This window comes from Nilaparvata lugens, chromosome 12 (genome assembly GCF_014356525.2).
Source record: "Nilaparvata lugens isolate BPH chromosome 12, ASM1435652v1, whole genome shotgun sequence".
NCBI lineage: Eukaryota > Metazoa > Arthropoda > Insecta > Hemiptera > Delphacidae > Nilaparvata > Nilaparvata lugens.
The window spans coordinates 18,715,665-18,725,910 of record NC_052515.1 but is presented as its reverse complement, the minus strand read 5'-3'; positions in this window follow the sequence as shown (position 1 = coordinate 18,725,910).

The following is a 10,246-nucleotide window of genomic DNA, read 5'->3' as shown; positions in this document are numbered from 1 at the left end:
TAGTTCGTTCGAAAAATGTAGACCGTGTCAGTGTCGTCCAGGACAAGTAACAACTGCCGTTCTGACTTTGTCTACATTTTCCGGAGTACGAACTGAACGGTGAAAACCATGTGGTTTCTTTTTCATCACATAACCAGTACTAGAAGTCAAAAATCACAAAAATACAAGGCTAATTTAAAGAAAGCACTCGAAGTTAAGCTACGGTACTGAATTATTGTATTCCTAAAAAGCAATATTTCAATTTATTTATACACATTGGTAGGCTACATCAAATGAAAAATCAGTTCAATAAACCATAAAGTTTTTTGCTATTAATTAATGATAGTTAGTTTAATATACTTACACTTATTCAATAACAAATTGCAGAAATGAACGAAAACTTTTGAGTTCCAACTACTACGTTTTGGAAACATAGTTTTCATTCTGTGTTGTTACAACAATGTTCTTTCATCTCAGAAAACTCTAAACTATACTCAGAATTAAATGATATAAAGCTTGTTATGCCCTATAAGTATAAATCAAGATGTTTTTCCGAGAAAACAAGTTCAAATACCTCACACGTTCAGAGACATTCATCTTCAACACAGAACACACCACAATATTTATTTACAAAACCACTGGAGAACAAAAAAAAAGAACTTGTCTAGTGAATAAAAAGATACAGGAAACACTGCATAACAATTATGGATAAAATAAAATAGATAATATCACTTCATCTCTCTGATATTCTTAAATATAGTAATTTTTATGTTCAATGATAGATTTCTAATAAATATGCATTTTTTGTGGTAATTCCGAAGGTGTGACATTTAATTTACTGAAGGCCTATGCCGCCTATATTTTAATGTATTCTATTTGTTGAGCACTATCTACAGCTTATTGTCATTTATTATTATTCCTTTTGTAAATCATTAAGATTGAACTTTGCAGCAATAACTTTTCATTATAACACTCAATCTATATTCGCAATTCAGGTATCATTAATATTACCTTTTCGATTATTGTCAGGCTTCAATGGTCATTAATGTCATTTAATTTAAATTTTGTATTTCTCTACGTTTTTATCACATGTTGTAATTATCCCAAGATCTTTCGACTCAACCTACTTACAATTGTTTTTGTATGTGGCCATCTGCCTATTATTATTTTATTATTAAATCTTATCTTGTTGACTCATTTGGTCTTTTATTGGCGTACTTACCACACTTCAAGCTATCAGTATTTTTATGCACAGAATTCAAAGATTTATTTGTAGATATTAATAACAACTATCATTCACAGTCCACTGCCCTAACTTTGGATTCTGTCATAAAAATTGGTCCTCGGGCCAGATTTTTGACCCAGTGTTTACCTAGGATAATTGTTAATTGGACCAATTGGATAAAAATTGGTCCTCCAGCCCGTTCATTTTTGATCTAGTGTTTACCAAGGATAATTGTTAATTTTTATTACCCATTTCTTGGTCCATTGAACCTTAGGGTTTCAGTGACCATGTGCCTAATAGTCTAGCTTAACGCCAATGATTAGGTCCCACTCTAGAGTATATTTTATTCCATTGTACCTTTGTATGTTTATATTGTTTAATATTAAGCATTCACACACTTGTTTCAAATTTTCAGTACTGGCTGCAACTCAAAGCACGCTGCGACATGTATGCACCAGCTATCAACTATCTTGTACCCTGAGAGACTGAACCGCACTGAACTGGTCACAGACGGCTATTGCGCATTGAGAAAACAAACACACGGAAACTACACCGCCTTACGAGCTCCTACTTGACTGCCACACAGCAGCTTGATACAACTTGCCTCATACGCACAAGGTTGCCTCTCTGCGTAACGGACCAGTGCCCAAAGTGCTATTGCGCAGCAATCGCATTGCTACAGTGCGGTATTGTTTCACACTCAGGTTTTTCTGTAAGTTTTTAAGCATGTCCGATCATGAGGAAGATTCACTTTCCTGAGCCTTCTGCTCTTTCCAATGCAAGAGACAATTTACACCACCGAAATAGATTGGTTCATAACCAGCTATAGCGATTATGTTGTGGACACTGAAGTCACTTATTATCAATTGTTGACTGTCAAAAACGAACTAGGTTCACTTAGAATTGTATGATAAAATCCATGAACAGTTATGAAATTCAGAGTTTGCAAGCACAAGACACTTCAACTCATTTGAAATACTTAATAAGTTTATCTCCATTACCTCTAAGGCAAACGCTGCATTAATTGTTTTGAAAGGACAAGAAACAATGAGGCCACTGCTGGTGCTTCCCAGTGCGCCACATCTCAAACTCAAATTTGGCAAATTTTCAGTTGCCTCAGATTCCGCTTCCACGCTTCATGGGGAGCTTTCAAATGGCAAGCATTCTCAAGTGCTTTTACCAATATTATTGGAAATCAGGATAATATTAATGACTCATTGAAATTTTTCTATCTTTGTCAATCACTCAGTGGTGAAGCTCTCGCTAGAGTGGAACACATTGAAGCTGACGAAAATGGTTTTCAGCTTGCATGGAACCTCTTAAGGGGGAGGTATGACAATAAGAGATTAATTGCTGCCAGGCATGTCACGGCAATTGAATCTCCTCCTACCATAAAACATAACTGTCCGCAATCATTATGGCATTCATTGACTTTTGCAAGTCCCACATTACCGCGCTCGAAGCGCTTCAACTTGGAGTCCAAATCAAGGACTTATTGTACATGCACAAAATGTTGTTGCAGTTGGATACTGCTACTGTTCGAGAATGGGAAAAGAGTGTTGGTATACACAACATTCCCACCATTGATAAATTTTGGAATTTTTTGGAATCACAATGCAAAATCATGGAAGCTGTTGCTTCAAGCTCAGCTAACCATCATCAAGGAAATGTACAGCAAAGTACATCCAACTCGGTTGGTGCTCATAGCAAGCCAAAGTTCAATCAAAATCAATCGAATGTTCAAGCTAGGATGCAGGTTACTACCTCTTCTATGTCACCTTGTAGTTTTTGTAATTCTGTGGTCATTTTCCAAATCGTTGTAATGAATTATTGAAGTTGCAGGTTACTGATCATTGGAATGCTGTCCGTGACAAAAGGTTATGTTATAATTGCCTCAAGCCTTTCCACCCAATCATGTTGTTCGGACAAATCGTGTACACTTTGTAGCAAGAGTCACACACTGTTCTTCATAGGTCGTACCTCAATCACGAGACACTCAGCCTACTTCTAAGGATAAGGTAACTTCAAATGTTATTCATTCTCAATCTTTTGCTCTTCCAAGGGTAAGAATGCTGTCTTGAATTCCATCATGGTTCAGAATGCGGAAACAACTAAGCAAGCTGTTTCTCATGCAGAACAGCCTCAGAAGAACTCTCATGTCACAATGAGCTCCACCTCGTCACTGTGTTTGCAACAGCAATCAACTGTCGCCTTGTTACCTACTGCCGAAGTTTTGGTTCAATCTTCTAGTGGGGAATTTATTAAAGCAACTGCGCTTTTAGATTCTTGCTCTGATTGTAATTTGATGTCAACTAGGTTTGCTGAAAAATTGTCACTTGTTACTTTGCATTCGGACACTTTGATTCATAGTGTAGGTGAGAATAAGACCAAATCATCTATTTCTCATTCAGCTTGCTTGTCTTCATCTGATCGTTCGTGGTCGGTTGAAGAAAATTGTATTGTAGTTGATAGCATATCATCTAATGTTCCTAGTGTGAACATTGATCTTTCTAAAATTTCAATTCTGTTGAACTCAAATTAGCGGATCCATTGTTTGATCAATCTAAACCTGTAGATTTGTTACTTGGTGCTGGCATATTCGCATCTATACTTCAGCCTGGTAAATTGTATCTAGCTCAAAACGCTCCCATTCTTCAGAAAACCAGTCTAGGTTGGGTCATATTTGGTTCTTGTAAAGCTATTCGTCCTATTGCAGCACCTCGTTTGTGCCTTCCCGCTTCACCTGTGGCCGCTCCCCGTAGGGTCATGTCAAATTTTCTAACTTCAAATGATGTCTCTCATCAGTTAGAGAAATCAGTTCAGGTATCAGTTCAGGAAATCAGTTCTCAATCAGTTCAGGTATTGGCTACTACTTCTTCTCGTAATGATGTTATCTCAGGCATAATCAATAGTTGCTCAACTTATCACAAAATTGTTCGTACAACAGCATATGTTCTACGGTTCATTCATAATTGTAGGAAACAAAATTCAGTCACTCCGCGCGTTGGTCAATTAGCTATCTCTGAAATTTCAGAAGCTGAAAATTGTATCTTCAAATCCATTCAAGAAGAGGCCTTCTCTGCTGAACTTAAAGCATTGCGTCAAAATAAGGAGCTATTGCCTAATAGCTCTATTAAAGCCTTGTCACCATTCATTCACTCAGATTCACTGCTCAGAGTTGGTGGACGTTTGCAAAATGCAAATGCCTCATTTGATTATAAACATCAAATATTGTTGCCCAGCAATCACGAGTTCACTCGTGCATTGATTGTTGCTCACCATTGTCGTCTAAGTCATGCTGGTGTGCAGGCCACCATGGCCAGTGTAAGACAACGATTTTGGTTTCCTCCACCTGTTGCACCATCAAAAGTGTATTGCGGCATTGCATAATGTGTTTTCGTTTTTCGGCTCTTCGTTCTGAGCAAATCATGGGTAGTTTACCAGCGGCCCGCATTCAGGCTAATTTCCCTTTTACAATTGTGGTTTGGATTACGCCGGTCCTATTTCCATTCGTGTAGGCGGCCCCAAATCTCGTACTTTTTCTCCACCACTTTTCAGAAAAAAGACCCATTCCTCCACCACTCTTCAGAAAAAAGGCAAATGGCTAAACAATTGTGAAAATTTGAAGGTCGGTACGGTTGTCATCTTGAAGGATCCTGGTTCCGCGCAGTCCACTTGGAAGCTGGCGCGCATTACTGAAGTTCATCCCGGTAAGGACGACAAGGTTCGAGTTGTCACTGTTCTCACTCCCTCTGGCACTTTTAAGAGAGCTATTTCGAGTTTAGCACCTCTTCCCATTGATGAGGATTCTAGTTAATCCCCTTGCTCTTATGGTTCATTTTGTATTTTTAGGTTTCATTTTTTTTTCCCCTGGTCTCACATGGGGCCCAGTTTTCAATTTCCAATTGCCTTGCCAGATTTCACATATTTCTTATTTTTTCTTATTGTGCCATACCCCCATATGACACAAGGGGCCCAGTTTATGTTAAATCTGACAAAGCATTTATTGGAACGGTTCCACTTGTTACTCGTTCCGTTACTACGTAGACATCATGTCGTCATTTTCCATCTGCGCTGTCTGGTGACGTCACAGTCACGGTTCTACGGCACTGCTTTAATCAAGTTGGTTTCCTATATTATTCACATTATTCGTCGTGTTATTTGCCGTTGCAATTTTAATATTTGTACTATTCGATTTTTTGGAATTTATTTTGTCTTTAGGCATCTTACTTTCAAGATATTTGCTACTTTTTCACCAAACGTTTGTAAACGTTTCACGTCCGTGGCTGACATTTCCGCCTTCCCTTTTTTGTTGCTAGTGCCTTTAGCTAGCCTCTTGTCTTTCAATGGAGTCTAGTCGGTGTGTGCACATCTCGCGCCTGGTCTAAACTTTTCATCCAATTTCATCTGATCTATGGAACGTTTTTAAAAGTGAATTATCCTTCCGAATTTATTCATTTATTCTACTCTTCAATTGTGATTCAATTATTCATCGATTTCTTCACTTATTTACTCTGATAAACTTTGTCAAAATTGCAACCTCGTGTGGGCGTTTTCACTATTCATCTGATCTATGGAACGTTTTTAAAGTGTGAATTATTCTTTCAAATTAATTCGTTTATTCTATTCTTCAATTGTGATTCATTATTCATCGATTTCTCACTTATACTCTGATAAACTTTGTCAAAATTGCAACCTCGTGTGGGTGTTTATCGCTATTTATCTGATCTACGGAATGTTTTTAAAGTGTGAATTACTCCTCAAATTAATTCGTTTATTCTATTCTTCAATTGTGATTCAATTATCCATTGATTTCTCCACTTATTTACTCTGATAATATTGTCAAAATTGCAACCTTGTGTGGGCGTTTATCGCTATTTATCTGATCTACGGAACGTTTTTAAAGTGTGATTACTCCTTCAAATTAATTTGTTTATTCTATTCTTCAATTGTGATTCAATATTCATCGATTTCTTCACTTATTTACTCTGATAAACTTTGTCAAAATTGCAACCTCGTGTGGGTGTTTATCGCTATTTATCTGATCTACGGAATGTTTTTAAAGTGTGATTACTCCATCAATTAATTCGTTTATTCTATTCTTCAATTGTGATTCAATTATCCATTGATTTCTCCACTTATTCTCTGATAAATATTGTCAAAATTGCAACCTTGTGTGGGCGTTTATCGCTATTTATCTGATCTACGGAACGTTTTTAAAGTGTGAATTACTCCTTCAAATTAATTCGTTTATTCTATTCTTCAATTGTGATTCATCTATTCATCGATTCCTCCGCATATTTACGCTGATAAACTTTGTCAAGTTCACAACCTCGTGTGGGCTTCAATTGCCATTCTTCTAACAATTGGCTTCACCTTGTGTAACTCAAACTTTCAAGTTCATCATCTTTACCGTTTGGAAATCATTCTAAAAATTCCACAACTTAAAGGTCGGATTATTCATTTGGAATTCTACATGCTCCTGTTCACATTTCCACTGGGGGATTTGCCTGCTGTGGTGGATGCTTCCATTCTTGTCATCGCATGGCCAGAACACATCGTCGCTTGCTGATGTCCTGTTCCTTTGGGTATTGCGGATTCCTTGCCTGTCTGCCTGGCTGCATCTCCTCTTCAAAATTTTATTCAGGTTACGTAAATCGTTCTATTCAACTTCATTTACATATGTATTACATAAATGTTTTGTTGATGTCTATCTTGACATTCAAATCACTGAAGGCCTATGCCGCCTATATAATTGTACTCAATATTAACAACTATTTTCATTGGATTTGACAGCTACCCTTGGCTTTACAAGTGATATTCTGAGGCCACTGACGCCTATTAATGTTTTGTTGATGTCTATCTTGACATTCAAATCACTGAAGGCCTATGCCACCTATATAATTGTACTCATATTAACAACATTTTCATTGGATTTGACAGCTACCCTTGGCTTTACAAGTGATATTCTGAGGCCACTGACGCCTATTAATTGTTTTGTTGATGTCTATCTTGACATTCAAATCACTGAAGGCCTATGCCGCCTATATAATTGTACTCAATATTAACAACTATTTTCATTGGATTTGACAGCTACCATTGGCTTTACAAGTGATATTCTGAGGCCACTGACGCCTATTAATTGTTTTGTTGATGTCTATCTTGACATTCAAATCACTGAAGGCCTATGCCGCCTATATAATTGTACTCAATATTACAACTATTTTCATTGGATTGACAGCTACCCTTGGCTTTACAAGTGATATTTTAAGGCCACTGGCGCCTATTAATTATCTATTTGTCTATCTTGACATTCAATTCACTGAGGCCATCGACGCCTATTAATTGATCTATTGATGTCTATCTTGACATTCAATTCACTGAGGCCACCGACGCCTATTAATTGATCTATTGATGTCTATCTTGACATTCAATTCACTGAGGCCACCAACGCCTATTAATTGTTCAATTGATGTCTAACTTGACATTTAATTTACTGAAGGCCTATGCCACCTATATTTTAAGGTATTCTATTTGTTGAGCACTATTTACAGCTTATTGTCATTTATTATTATTCCCTTTGTCAATTGATGTCTAACTTGACATTTAATTTACTGAAGGCCTATGCCGCCTATATTTTAATGTATTCTATTTGTTGAGCACTATCTACAGCTTATTGTCATTTATTTATTCCTTTGTAAATCATTAAGATTGAACTTTGCAGCAATAACTTTTCATTATAACACTCAATCTATATTCGCAATTCAGGTATCATTAATTTACCTTTTCGATTATTGTCAGGCTTCAATGGTCTTAATGTCATTAATTTAAATTTTGTATTTCTCTACGTTTTTTATCACATGTTGTAATTATCCCAAGATCTTTCGACTCACCCTACTTACAATTGTTTTTGTATGTGGCCATCTGCCTATTATTATTTTATTATTATTAAATCTTATCTTGTTGACTCATTTGGTCTTTTATTGGCGTACTTACCACACTTCAAGCTATCAGTATTTTTATGCACAGAATTCAAAGATTTATTTGTAGATATTAATACACTATCATTCACAGTCCACTGCCCTAACTTTGGATTCTGTCATAAAAATTGGTCCTCCGGCCGGATTTTTGACCCAGTGTTTACCTAGGATAATTGTTAATTGGACCAATTGGATAAAATTGGTCCTCCAGCCCGTTCATTTTTGATCTAGTGTTTACCTAGGATAATTGTTAATTTTTATTACCCATTTCTTGGTCCATTGAACCTTAGGGTTTCAGTGACCGTGTGCCTAATAGTCTAGCTTGACGCCGATGATTAGGTCCCACTCTAGAGTATATTTTATTCCATTGTACCTTTGTATGTTTATATTGTTTGATATTAAGCATTCACACACTTGTTTCAAATTTTCAGTACTGGCTGCAACTCAAAGCACGCTGCGACGTGTATGCACCAGCTATCAACTATCTTGTACCCTGAGAGACTGAACCACACTGAACTGGTCACAGACGGCTATTGCGCATTGAGAAAACAACACACGGCAAACTACACCGCCTTACGAGCTCGCTACTTGACTTACCGCACAGCAAGCTTGATACAACTTGCCTCATACGCACAGGCGTGCCTCTCTGCGTACTGGACCAGTGCCCAAAGTTGCTTATTGGCGCAGCAATCGCATTGCTACAGTGCGGTATCGTTTCATTCACTCAGTTTTTCTGTTAATTTTTAAGCATGTCCGATCATGAGGAAGATTCACTTCCTGAGCCTTCTGCTCTTTCCAATGCAAGAGACAATTTACACCACAAATAGATTGGTTCATAACCAGCTATAGCGATTATGTTGTGGACACTGAAGCCACTTATCATCAATTGTTGACTGTCAAAAGAACTAGGTTCACTTAGAATTAAGTATGATAAAATCCATGAACAGTTATGGAATTCAGAGTTGCAAGCACAAGACACTTCAACTCATTTTGAAATACTAATAAGTTTATCTCCATTACCTCTAAGGCAAACGCTGCATTAACTGCTTTTGAAAGCAGACAACACAACATGAGGCCACTGCTGGTGCTTCCCAGCGGCCAACATCTCAAAACTCACATTTGACAAATTTTCAGTTGCCTCAGATTCCGCTTCCACGCTTCAATGGGGAGCTTTCAAAATGGCAAGCATTCTCAAGTGCTTTTACCAATATTATTGGAAATCAGGATAATATTAATGACTCATTGAAATTTTTCTATCTTTGTCAATCACTCAGTGGTGAAGCTCTCGCTAGAGTGGAACACATTGAAGCTGACGAAAATGGTTTTCAGCTTGCATGGAACCTCTTAAGGGGGAGGTATGACAATAAGAGATTAATTGCTGCCAGGCATGTCACGGCAATTGAATCTCCTCCTACCATAAAACATAACTGTCCGCAATCATTATGGGCATACATTGACTTTTGCAAGTCCCACATTACCGCGCTCGAAGCGCTTCAACTTGGAGTCCAAATCAAGGACTTATTGTACATGCACAAATGTTGTTGCAGTTGGATACTGCTACTGTTCGAGAATGGGAAAAGAGTGTTGGTATACACAACATTCCCACCATTGATAAATTTTGGAATTTTTTGGAATCACAATGCAAAATCATGGAAGCTGTTGCTTCAAGCTCAGCTAACCATCATCAAGGAAATGTACAGCAAAGTACATCCAACTCGGTTGGTGCTCATAGCAAGCCAAAGTTCAATCAAAATCAATCGAATGTTCAAGCTAGGATGCAGGTTACTACCTCTTCTATGTCACCTTGTAGTTTTTGTAATTCTGTTGGTCATTTTCCAAATTGTTGTAATGAATTATTGAAGTGCAGGTTACTGATCATTGGAATGCTGTCCGTGACAAAAGGTTATGTTATAATTGCCTCAAGCCTTTCCCACCCAATCATGTTTGTTCGGACAAATCGTGTACACTTTGTGGCAAGAGTCACACACTGTTCTTCATAGGTCGTACCTCAATCACGAGACACTCAGCCTACTTCTAAGGATAAGGTAACTTCAATGTTATT